This window comes from Pan troglodytes, chromosome 10 (assembly GCF_028858775.2).
Source record: "Pan troglodytes isolate AG18354 chromosome 10, NHGRI_mPanTro3-v2.0_pri, whole genome shotgun sequence".
In the NCBI taxonomy this organism is placed as follows: domain Eukaryota; kingdom Metazoa; phylum Chordata; class Mammalia; order Primates; family Hominidae; genus Pan; species Pan troglodytes.
Genome location: NC_072408.2, coordinates 67309165 through 67322113, shown reverse-complemented (window position 1 = coordinate 67322113; position 12949 = coordinate 67309165). Strand labels below are relative to the sequence as shown.

At 34.8% G+C, this 12949-nt stretch overlaps 1 protein-coding gene across 17 annotated transcripts in view; it reads left to right on the top strand.

Annotated features, from left to right (window-relative positions):
• The window catches only part of CCDC91 (coiled-coil domain containing 91), a 355144-nt gene that overhangs the window by 27309 nt on the left and 314886 nt on the right, over positions 1 to 12949 (top strand). For 5 of the 17 annotated variants that reach the window (XM_063786837.1, XM_063786834.1, XM_063786833.1 and 2 more), the window contains 2 exons: positions 6152 to 6218; positions 6497 to 6556. The exons of 7 other annotated variants lie outside the window; for them this stretch is intronic. The gene's annotated coding sequence lies outside the window, so the exon portion shown is untranslated. The remainder of the gene's footprint in view (positions 1 to 6151; positions 6219 to 6496; positions 6557 to 12949) is intronic. 5 more of the 17 variants (XM_016923727.4, XM_063786835.1, XM_063786845.1 and 2 more) reach the window with 1 other exon arrangement.

Here is a 12949-nt window from a genome sequence, read left to right as displayed (position 1 = left end):
GTATTTTTTTAGTAGAGATGGGGTTTCACTGTGCTAGCCAGGATGGTCTTCATCTCCTGACCTCATGGTCCTCCTGCCTTGGCCTCCCAAAGTGCTGGGACTACAGGCGTGAGCCACTGCGCCTGGCCCCCATTGTAACCATTTTTAAGTGTACAGTTCATCAAAGCTTAGGAGATATGTATACATTTGAATATTATAGTATCTTGATTAATTTATCTGTCATGAAATTTCTCCCTTTAATATTCTAATTTGTATAATATGAATATAGACATTTCAACTTTCTTTTGATTGATGTTTGCATGGTGTATCTTTTCAACCCTTTAATTTTATCTCTTTTGTGTTTTCATAGTAAAAGTGGTTTTTTTGTATGTGGCATACAGTTGGGTCTTGCTTTATCATTCAGTCTGCAGTGTCTGCTTTTAAATTTAGTTGTTTAGACCACTTACACTTAATGCAATTATCATTACATGGTTGAGTTTAAATATATCATTTTACTATTTGTTTTCCTTTTTTTCCTTCTGCTTTTTTCCTTCTTTCCTGATTTATATTGGGTTTGAGGATGCTTTTAATGATTTCATTTTAGACCCATTATGGACTTTCTAGGTGTATATCTTTGCTAATTAATTAATTAATTAATTAAATGCTGTAGTGTCTACAATATACATCTTTAACGTATTAGTCCACTTATCAATATTTTTCCGTTTTATGTACAGTGTAAGAACTTCACAACAATATGCTTTTATTTCATCTCTCATTGTGGTATTGATATGCAATTTATTTCTACATATTCTATAAAGCCAACAATATGTTTTTTAAATTATTGCTTTATATATTCAGTTATCTTTAAATTTTTAGATTTACCCACCTGTTTGCTATTTCTGGGACTCCTAATTTCTTTTATGTAGATTCAGATTTCAATCTGGTTTTGTCTTTCTTCTCCCTGAAGAAATTGCCTCAATATTTCTTTTAGTACAGGTCTGGTGGCAAATAATTCTCTTACCCTTTGTTTATCTGAAAAAAAAAATTCCTCTTCAATTTTTAAAGGTATTTTCTCTGGGCAAAGAAGTCTATACTGCCATGTGTTTTTTCCTCTTTAAGTTGAAAGCCATATCTCCATTATATTCTGGTTTACATGGTTCTGGCAATAAGCCTACTTTTATTCTTATTTTAGTTCTTTTGTATATAATGTGTTCTTTTTTTCTGGCCTAAATACAAATATTCTCTTGTATTAGTTTTCTGTAATTAGATTATGATGTGCATTAGTATGATTTCTTTATGTTTGTTCTTTCTCGCTATTCTTTAGCTTCTTGGGTCTCTGGTTTTATAGTGTTCATGAAATTCAGAAAATTTTCAGCCATGCTTTTAAAATAATTTCTTCTGTATCTTCCCTTTTTGGGGGCCTCCAGTTACACATGTTTTAGACCACTTGAAATTATCCATTTTTTCTCAGTATTTTTTCCTCTCTGTACTTTATTTTGAATAGTTATACTATTGCTGTTTTTTTAACTTCATGATCTTCCACAGTGTTTAATATGCTGTTAATCTCATCTTTTATGTTTTTTGTTTCAAAGTTCTCCTCTGTAAGTTTCATTTGAAACTTTTTTATATCTTCCATGCCTCTCATCATCATGACCTTTTCTCTGCTTTCTTAAAAGTTATAGGGCATATTTATAACAGCTGCTTTTATGTCCGCTGATTCTCTCCATCTCTCTCATTTCTGTGTCTGTTTCTATTAAGTGATTTTTCTCCTGGTTATGCGTTATAGTTTTCTGATTCTTTATATGACTGTTAATTCTTTATTAGATCTCAGGCATTTTGAATTGTTTTTTGTTGATTGCTGAATTTTGTTGTTTTAAATAGTTTTGTATTTTGTTCTGACTCTTTGTTATGTCACTAGCAATCAGTTGGATTATTTTGAGGCTTACTTTTAAGATTTGTTAGCATGGCTCCAGAGCAGCCTTTTGTTTAGGTCTAATACAGCCCCACTACTAAGGAGATACCCTCCTGAGGATTCAGCTGAATGCTCCATATATTACTAGGTTTATCCACTCTGACTGATAGGAATACAAATTCTTGACAGCTATGTGTGAGCTCCAGATGATCTGTCCACTCACTTTTGTTGTTCTTTTCCTGTCCTTGGGTAATTTTCTCCCACGTTTATGTAGGTTAGAACTCAGTTTAAGACTTGAGAAGACCTTTCTTTCTCTGGAGCTCTATTTCTCAGATGCTTGGACTTGTAAATTTTAGCTGCTTTGTGAACTCTTAACTCTGCCCCTTTAGCTCAGTGAGAGGTCAGCTTTACTTGGCTTCCCCCACCATACTCTTTGGCCTGGAAACTGACTCCAGTTTGTAAGTTTGGGAGTTATAACTTTGTTTCGTTTCTTTTGGGAATCACAATTTTGTGCTGTTGTCCAGTACTTGAACATCATTATTTCATCTTGTACATCCTTTGTTCAGTTTTCTAGTTGCTTTTTCTCATCTATTGTTCATTTTTCTAGTTGCTTAGAAACTAGAGGTTAAATCTGGTCTCTGTGTTTCCACTTTGGTTGGAAGTTAAATGCTATCTGTATACTGTAATTCATATTTCCTTCCAACCTTTATCATAATTTTACTTTGAAGTAACCACAGTGTAGAACCACAGGGGTGGCGGTGGTGGTGGTGGTGCTGGTGCTGGTGAGATGTCTGTGAGTAAGCTATTGGTGATATGTAGGAAGTATATGTTTTAATTTTTCATTTACTCTGTTCATCTTTTATGATACTTTATAAAGTAAATCTTGTCACCCTGTCTATAAATCTTTGCATAAAATGTATACACTAGGGATATGTACTATATTTTTTGGTAGTTCCTATATTTTAGACTTCTCACTTCCTATTTTTACTAAGCCTTGAAAAACCAGGCATTTCTTATTTCTGTATCCATAATAAATCATGGTATTCAGCTGCTACTTAGAATACAGTTGTTTTACCATAGAATGAATTTTGATGTACAAATTTTATGTTTGGTTAGTTAGAGATCCTCAGTATAGTTATAGAATTTCCCTTTTCGTTTTCTGAAATGGATCTAATTTGGTCATTTTAAAAATCTGTATTCTTTCTGAGTAGGTGACAATCCTAGGGCTTTTCATCCTTGGCATTATTATCCTTTTCATTGTGTTGGAACTATATAAGATAGCTACAACTGCACTTGTGTGGCTCTTAGTACTTTGGTCTTTTTAGGATTTATATATGTGGTAACAAATACCACCAGTAATATCATCTCTAAAGGTTGAAGACTATAGATACATAGAATTTAAAATTGTTTCTTTTGTGAACTCATCTATTTTTCCATTCTTCTTATTTCTTCTGGAAATTATATGTGTTCTTTAAGGGTATGCAGGGTCTGACAAGGTGAGCTTCGCCAGCCTATCCAAGGGTGAAGTCAGCACCTTACATAAAACCAAAGTAGAGGGGGAAAAAACCTAGTCAATTTTAGTGGCAATATGGCAGGAAATTGAAAGTGTGATGAAGCCTGTGTTTGCACATAAAGGTGAACTTGCAGCTCTTGCATGTTTCTGGGTTTTATGGTGTTCTTATCTCTCGTAGGGACAATATAAGCCATGGTTAGAAATAATCTTTTACTTATTTACTTAAAGGAGTAGGTGGACAGTTGGTGATGCTGAGGGTCAAGGTAAACTTTCTGTTTTCTGTTAACATATCTAGTACCTGTCTGATATTTCCATATGTAAATGAGTTTCTTTGTCATCTTTGCATTATACTCTAGGCAATGCTACATGCTAGCCTGACTGTGGTTTCATTTGGCTTCCTTTTTCTGAGTCTCTCTACCTGTTCAGTGTACCTAGCTTTGCTTCTAGCGTTCCGGTGCAACTGCCTGGCACTCATTTCTTGCTTTCTCCTTTTGCCTGTCTCTTAAACAATATTGTCTCCTGTATATTTCTTCCTTTCTCTTTTGAAACTTACCTCAATATTGTATATCTGATGTAATATCTCACTAGGCTATTATTATGTAATTTGATAAATTGAGTAATTGTAATGTATTAGTGATGCTGCTACTGATGCAAAATCAGTTCTAGGAGGTGTTAACTTATACTATTGTAGCGTTAAGCACTTTTGAGTTAGATTTAATTTAATTCATTTTATCTGCAGAGCCAATTTTTAAGCTTTATCTAGAGTCTTACTGTGAGGAAAAGAAATGTCTTCTTAAAAGAAGTAGGCTTTTAAAACTGTAAGATTCTCCTTGGAGAAAATTATTTCTCTTGAAACTCAGGCCATTGGAGGTATGTTTGCAGTGTTTCCTTGGTAGTTCTAAATCAGGTATTTTCATGGATAGTCTGCTTGTCTCAGAAAGCCTAAAGCGGAGTCTTTTACTTGGGGAATGCTTAAGTGCTCCACAAATCAGTGACCAGAATCGTTTCATTTTGTGCCCATGTGGTTTCTGTGGGTGGTTGGTTGTTTTAAAAACTGTTTCAAAGAAGTACATTTTTTTTCCTGGCAATACATGTGTATCCTGTGTAAGTATTTTTCATTATTAATAATTTTGAGAAAAACCAACTCCAGGTCATAATGCAGTTGGCTTAAGTCATGGGGTTTTATCCAGAGTCATCCCATATGATTTTGGGTCTGCTTTACCAACAATTTATTAAGCTGAGGTTCCCAAAGGGCATGTTTCTACTGTCACCAACCTATTTTTGGAAATTATTTTTGTCCATTTTGTGTAAATCCATAGTTTTTAAGAGAAACTCATGAGACTTTTAGGCTTAATTTCTTCTAGGCTTATATACTGGTATGGGGGGAGTATTTCTTCCCTTTTTCTTTCTCTCTGTATAGAAATTTCCATTTCTGTTTGTGACTTGTTTGTGATTCCAGCTTTTTCATTGTGCTTTGATTTTCGTCTTCTTCCCCATTTAGGCTTAGTGGTTAGAAATCTTGTCTTTAATTGAATCTCAAAGTGGTTAAGTTTTTGTCGTTTTCCGTTTTCCTGTCCAACAGGGAGGGTTTGCATCTGTAGGTACACTGAAATCTTTAATAATGAACTTGGGTTTAAAGAGAAATTGAATTAAATTCTTGAGTTATTTCAGAAGTTGTAACATCATGCTATTCACATTTCTGGCCACAGTGAAAGTTTTTGTGAAAGTGAAGTTTTGTAGGAAAAAGCTTAATGTGTCAACAGCCCATAGTCTTGGAGTGGATCTTTAGGAATTGGCTAGCGCAGAATTACAACGGTAAATAATCTGTGTAAATTTTCTAGCTAACAAGTGAATATTATTTTTAATTAGGAAATAACCAGGAATAAGACTTGAGAGATCATCTCTCCTAACTTACTTATTTAAGAAAGGAGGAAATTGGACCCTAGATATTAGGTGACCATCTTCAAAAATGCTGTAATTTAGTTGAAGAATTAGGACTAGAGCCCCATGCCCCGATGCCAAGTTTAGTGCTCTTTCCATTACCTTGGGATCTCTTCTCATCCTATTCTAACAAAATAAGAGTTTAAAGTGTAAGATACAAGATTCTGCTTTGAAAATATCCAAATACATTGTATTTTTGCAATATAAAATTGGAGTGATGAGAGAAAACTTATAAATTCTTGTGCCATTTTCCCCCTTGATCTGTAAAACAGTACTGATAGTATCTGAGGTTGTCATTTGGTTATTTTAGGAAGGAAATTGTATGGACCTTATTTTGTTTGAATCTCTTCTTCATCATATTAAGGTAATTTTTAAAAGTTCTTGAGCTAGAAAAACATGCAAATAAGAACCTCCTGTATTGGCTGCTGTTGACTGCCTATTTAGCATTACCCCTTTTCCCACTACCCCTTTTTTTTTTTGAGATAGAGTTTCACTCTTTTTGCCCAGGCTGGAGTGCAGTGGCATGATCTCGGCTCACTGCAACCTCCGCCTCCTGGGTTCAAGTGATTCTCCAGCCTCAGCCTCCGGAGTAGAGTGGCTTGGATTACAGGCACCCGCTACTACACCTGGCTAATTTTTGTATTTTTAGTAGAGATGGGGTTTTGCCATGTTGGCCAGGCTGGTCTCGAACTCCTGACATCAGGTGATCCGGCCTTCCTTGGCCTCTCAAAGTGCAGGGATTACAGATGTGAACCACCACGCCCAGCCTCCCACTACCTTTCTAACAGATCCTTTGTTTTGTTTAGGCTTCTAACCCTCCTTTATGTGACTCAGAGAAAGGAGACCTCATTCCAAGTTCCAGGATTAATTCTGGTAAGTCTAAGTGAAGCATAGTAATTCCTTTTCTTTGCTGGCAGCAGGTTTAAGGATGGGCAGATCACAATCTCAAAATATTTTTGTCATTTTGCTTCCAGCCTGTCGGTGAAGCTAAATATAGGAGGCCAGAGCCAAGGGAATTAGAATTTCTGAAGCTCTGACTTGCAGTATTTAAAGACTGCTCTACCTTGGGCCTTCTTGTTATGTGAGATACTAGTTATACATCTCCTTATTGATTTAACCAGTTTTATTTTGGAATTTTCTGTTACTTCCAGATGAAAGTATTCTGTCTCATGCATCTAATACTTTACTTGTGAATGAAGATTCATTATGAGGTAGGTTTTTGGCGATTAAATGGTTGTGACTGGAACAGGGAAGACTATTAATAGATTGGAAACTAGGAGAATCTTTTATGAGATTTTTAACTGGGTGAATAACAAAGTCGTGGTTCATATCCTTGTAGCTCCACCTCATTTCTTTTCCCAGTGACCTCTTAAATTCTATGGATTCTATTTGTTCCTCATCCTCTTTGACCTCTATGACATATGTTAGATCTGTCTATATCTTTCTGTATTTCTGGTCATACCTTTTAAATTTTATTTACTGACCTATTTTCCTCTACTTATCTCTTGAATAGTAATGGTTTTCTATGGTTTTATTCTTGGCCTACTTAGAAATATAAACATTATTATTTAGAACAATTTTATCTTTATAGAAAATTATGACAATAATATAGAGAGTTCTCATAAACCTCATACCTTTTATTAACATTTTACATTATTGTACATTTGTTTAAATGAATGGCCAATATTTATACATAATTATTAACTAAAGTCCATTCTGTATTAATATTCCCTTTATTTTTATCTACTGCCCTTTTTCTGTTCCAGGTTACTGTCTAGGTTACCATACATTTAGTGGTCATATCTCCTTAGGCTGCTCTTGGCTGTGACAGTTTCTTAAACTTTACTTGTTTTTGATGACCTTCACAGTTTTAAGGAGTATTGGTCAGACATTTCCTGGCTGTGATGGTTTCTTAAACTTTACTTGGTTTTGATGACCTTGACAGTTTTGAGGAGTATTGGTCAGACATTTTGTAGGTTATTCCTCAGCTGAGATTGATATGATGTTTTTCCTCATGATTAGACTGGGGTTAGGGTTTTTAGGAGGAAGAGCATAGAGGTGAAGTGCCATTTTTATCACATTGTATCAAGGGTACTTACTATCAACTTATCATTGTTAAGCTGTGACTTATTGTGACTTATCATTGTTGATGTTTACTTTGATCATTTGGCTAAGGTGGTTTTTATTAGGCTTCTTCACTGGAAAGTTATTCTTTTTCTCTTATTCTGTATTGTACTCTTTGCAAGAAAGTCACTATGTGCAGACCACACTTGATGGGGAGTTATTTTCCACCTTCTTGATAGTGAAGTAGCTACATAGATTTTTTTGGAATTCTTCTGCATGGATGACCATGGATATTTATTTTCTACTTGGCTTGGCCAGTTTTAAAATTGTTGATGTATATTGGTGATTTCTAAATATGTTTATCCTAGCGATTCTTTCTACCTCTTTTTTTGAACTCTTCCTCTTTCTAGTCAACTTCCTATTAGACCTTTTCCTTTTGGTTTTTTCTTTTATTGAAACTTCGAACTCAAATGTGTCCATACTGTCTAAGCCCAAACTAATTATTCTACACCTCATCTACTTCATTTTATGCCTTTTTATACCGAAACTTGCTTTTTCTTCCCACTTACTGAAGGTAGAAACCGATGGGATCCTTTAGTTTTCCTTTTCCTTATTCACACTCCCTTATTACCTCTTACTTTGGATTATTAGTTTATTGCATAGATTTCCCTCAAACTAGCCTATTCTACTTTCACACTGTTATCTACATTGCCTTATAGCCATTTTTTTCTATTATGCATGTCACTTATTCAAAATACATCTTATTTCTGTTTTCAGAATTCTTCAATGAGTTCTGTGTTTGCCTCTAACTGATTTTAGGTTAATTACTTGATCTCACTCTAGCATTGTTTTCTTATTGAAAAAGAGGAGGTGATATAGAAATTTTCTAAGGATTAAAAGTGATAGCACGTCTAAAGAGTTTAGGAGTGTGTCTGGAACAAAGTAGTACACTCTAAAAGACAGTTATTTTTATTGTTCTTTGCCTCCTTCCAAACTCCTTATCATGACTTTTCATAATTTTGCTTCTAGCCACCTAACAACTTCGTTTGTAGTTATTCTCCCACCATAGGTACCTTATCATTCAACAATTCCGCATTATTTGTGGTATTTTTGGTTTGCCATACTGTGTGCTTATAAACCTGTCCTTTTGGCTATGTCTTTGCCAGGAATGTGCTTATCTTTTTTGACGAACAGGAAAATTGGCTTTTACTTATTCATAGTATTTAACTTAGATATCCTCACCCATGAAGAGTAAATTACTATCTTTCTCAGTTGTTGCATAGATATATTGTGTACTATATACACGTTTGCAAGTCTGTCTTTCTATTAAACTGTGATATCCAAGGACATAAGGACTTAATTTAATTCATTGTATGATTCCTAGCACTTAGTATTCACTCTGTTAACATTTGTTGCATAGATTACCTCACGAATACAGAATTCTTATCGATGGTAACCAGGCTTCTGCTTGAACCCTTCTAATAGTGGGAAATTTATAGTTGGAAAGCCAGTGATTACTTGTGGACAGACCTAAATTTTAGAAAGTTATTTTCATACAGGTTTGAAATCTGCCTACCTTTAACTTTCATTTGTCTGTTCTCTGGACCCATAAAGAGTTAGTCTCTGCATTCAGCATTTTCAAGTATTTGGGTACCAAGTATGTGTTAAGCACATTTCAGAAGTCTCTTGGTTGGAAATGAAAGAAAGCTGAAACATGTTAGGTTAAAAGAAATAAATTTGCTCTTTAACTTTGTCTCCAGACTTTTTGATTGTTCACCTCTACCAAGAATACATTTTTGAGGATACATCCTCAGTGTGGGTATATTTATCTGTACATTTTGTACATATATGATTATAACAATACATTATGTACATTATAAAACACAGATTATGGCACTTTTCAAAGGATAGTACAACATAAAAGTATCTTATTTTATGTATTGTAGTCTTTTCTTCTTATATTCTGGTGGATTGTCTTACACATCCCTCTTCTCAGGGAGGTGTATACATACCATTTTAAAGGCCACCTATATATGTAATCAAACTGTATTATGGGCAGGGTTGGAGCTGGTCTTAGAGATGACTGTAGATAGCTCTGGGGGTTCTACTTTTTTCATTGCTGCTGCTGCTTTTTTTTTTTTTTAAATGGCTTTACTCTTTCAGACTGGCTTCTTTCTGGAGCTAGGACCATGGCTGCTGCTGGCTTTGGGCTAATTTCTTCATAGCTTATATTGATTTATTCAACAAATTATGAATGGAGTGCATATCCTGAGCCAGATACTATTCTAGGTGTTAGAAATACAGCAGAGAGCATAAAAAAGAAGAATATTAAAGTGGTAAGTGCTATGCAGAGAATTAAAATAGAGTGATGTGACAGTAATTAAGTGACTACTTTAGGAAAGCCTTTGTCTAGAAGAGACATTAAAGCTGAGATACGAATCAGAAGAAATAGCTAGCCATGTAAACATCAGGAGGAAGAGCATTCCAGGGACTGGCTAAGGCAAGATTTCTAAAATGGGACTGAACTTTTGCATGTTTGAGGAAGTAAGAGAAGGCAGTTGAGTTTAGAACTTAGTAGAAAAGGAGAGTTTTGTGATCAGAGAGAAACAGAGCTTTTCTTCTTCCATCTCTAGTTGGAAACATCCCAGGGAAGGACTCTGATGGATCCAGCTTGAGTCAGTTTCCTATCCCTAAGACTGATTAGTAATGATGGGGACATATTTTGTTTTTTTTAGCTCACGTTGGACTAATTGTGTTTATGGCTAGAAGAAGGTTTGGAGGAAGGGTTTTGGGTTGACAAAATTAAGAGATGCTACTTATTATGGACCTTGTGAGCCAAGAGCTTTTCATTATATCAGCTAAGAGTTCTGTCTTACCCTATTTGAAGATACCTGTTCTTTATCTTTGTTGACTTTTTATCAAGGCTAAACTTTTCATTATTCATTCTTCTCAGAAATGATTCTTTAACCACAAGTATTACTTTAACATTGCATTGTACTTCTGAGGGCGAGAGATGGAAAGAGAAGATGGAAATCTCAGTGTATTTTGGGAATATATCCTTTCCATTCCCTTAATGTCCATTTATGTGTAAAGGATATGTGTAATCTGGGGTCATTCTGTACTTCATTGCCTAAGGCAGGGAAATTGGCCAATGTATTTTTGATAGTGCTTCTTAAATTAAGTTGAAAACTCAATCCTCCATATATTCTGGGTAAGCAAGTTTTGGGGGGCATATTTTTGCTTCTTGGCTTTTGGTAGTATTAAAAGCTTTGATAACTTTAGTAGTGATGTTTGCATGGTTTGAATTATGTGCAGCAGTGAGTGGACATAATATTAAATAGTGGTATTTACTAGTAGGAGCAAAACTGAGTACTAAATTTCAATGTTTCTGAAATGGTGTGGTTGCAATAGGTCAATAGCTACATGCATATTTCTTGAAGTCACTGGAAATAGGTGCCTACACAGAAGCATGAGGCTAATTTCTACAAATAATTGAATATGAGATATACTGTTATTAAACTGTAATAATTATGTATTTGATTTTTTTTAAAGAAATTATGCTTTTTCTTTTTTGGAGACAGGGTCTGGGTCTATCACCCAGGCTGGAGTGCAGTGGTGTGATCATGGCTCACTGCAGCCTCCACCTTCTGGACTCAAGTGATCCTCCTGCAACAGCATCCAAGTAACTGGGACTACAGGTGTGTACTACCAGGCCCAGCTACATTTTGTATTTTTTTGTAGTGATGGGGTTTCACCATATTGCCCAGGCTGGTCTCGAACTCCTGGACTCAAGTGATCTGCCTGCCTCCACATCCCAAAGTGCTGGGATTCTAGGCATGAGCCACTGTACCTGGCCTTTATGCCATTATTTAATTTACAGTGTTCAAGCTAGGTTAGCTTTTACATTATAAAGCCAGATCTCTTACATTAGAGTATCAAGGTGAGCCTTCTGTGTTTGAGTGTTTAATTTAGATGTGAAATGTTTGATAGGACACTATACTAGAGGCTCTAAGAAATAGAGCTCTGTGGTGAATTTCTTTTCTTTACTATTATAGATTTCTAATGATACTTTTCTATGTTGTAATTTTGGGTTTGTACATGTGGGTTGTGAGAAATAAACTGGAAATCCTGTCTCTGTGGGTTGGAATCTGGTGTGGCTTCAAAAGGCAAACAAAATATTCTAGCATTTGCATGCCAGGTAAATTTTTTAAATGGACTTTCCATAGGTTCCAAACTTCTGGGGCCAAATAATATAAAGTAATATTGTAGTTGCAGACAGACTTCTGTTGGCATACATTTGGTTTCTTAATTTATGATGGGACATCAATAGCTGATTAAGCAAACAACTAAAGAAATATCTTTGTACATCCTTAGTACAGCTTGTTCCTGTTCATTTGTGACAAGTTGTTTGGGAAAGAGTTTTGAGATGGCATGCTAAGACTTGATTTCCTAAAAGTCTAGTGGGTTTTCTTTGTATTTTAAAAGTGAAGAGTGTATTTCAGGATTGAGAATTTTCTGCTTTTTATAAAAGACTTTATAATTGGGTAATTTTAGATTTTTAACTGTACTTAAATGAAGATGCACATGTTTTTACCCCCTCCTTTCTTCTATTAATAATTTATTAGATACTTTTAAGAAAGGAATATTGTAGTATTATGGTGGCCAGATTTAGAAAGGTCTAGGTGAATTTACTGTCTTTCAGTTCACTTTATTCTTGTTTATATGAGTGGCTGGAGATATCACATATAATTTGAAGTTTACATCTGGTTTTATGTTAAGTGAATCTGATTCAGGCACAGCTATCTTCAATGGTGATTTTCCCAGCTGTAAATTAGGAACTTGGCATTGAACACTATGTGGTTTTGTGTAAGCAGAATTTAGATTGTGATATTTTCTGTCGCTTCATAATTCTAATTTTAGACTTTCAAAGTAGGATAATTCACTCCAGAAAAGTCTGAAATCTGTGATTTTCCATACACTGCCAGGTACATTGATGTCAGTGGTTTGAATCAAACTGAATATCCTTTATAAAAAATATGGTGGATCATTTTATATATCTACCTGTAGAATTGTGACCATGGGTTTTCTGTTTTTTTATTTATAAAAATGTAGGAGATTCTTTTTATTTGCATTTGAAAATTTCTTGGAAACACATAATACAGTGATATTTATGGAATTTTCCTGCAGTGGTAGTAAATGTGAAGAGTGAGGGATAAGTGTAGAGCACAAGCCTCTTACTGGTCTTTTGCTTTACTTAAAAATTTTTTTTTTCACTTTTCTAATTACTTGTCTGAATTGCACAGGGTTTCAGTTTGAATATTGCAGGTACCATGAAGTCTTTTCTTGTAGCTATTATGTACTTGTGTGATGCCATCAACTAGATTATAAGTGCCTTGAGCATAGGGGTTACTATAAATTCATCTTTGTATTCTATTGTACTTAGCTTCTCACATAACAACTAATATAGGATAAGTATAATGAGTTTGTTGAATTAAATTAGATTGATCTGAATTAGAGGGGAGGAATTAGACAATAGAAAA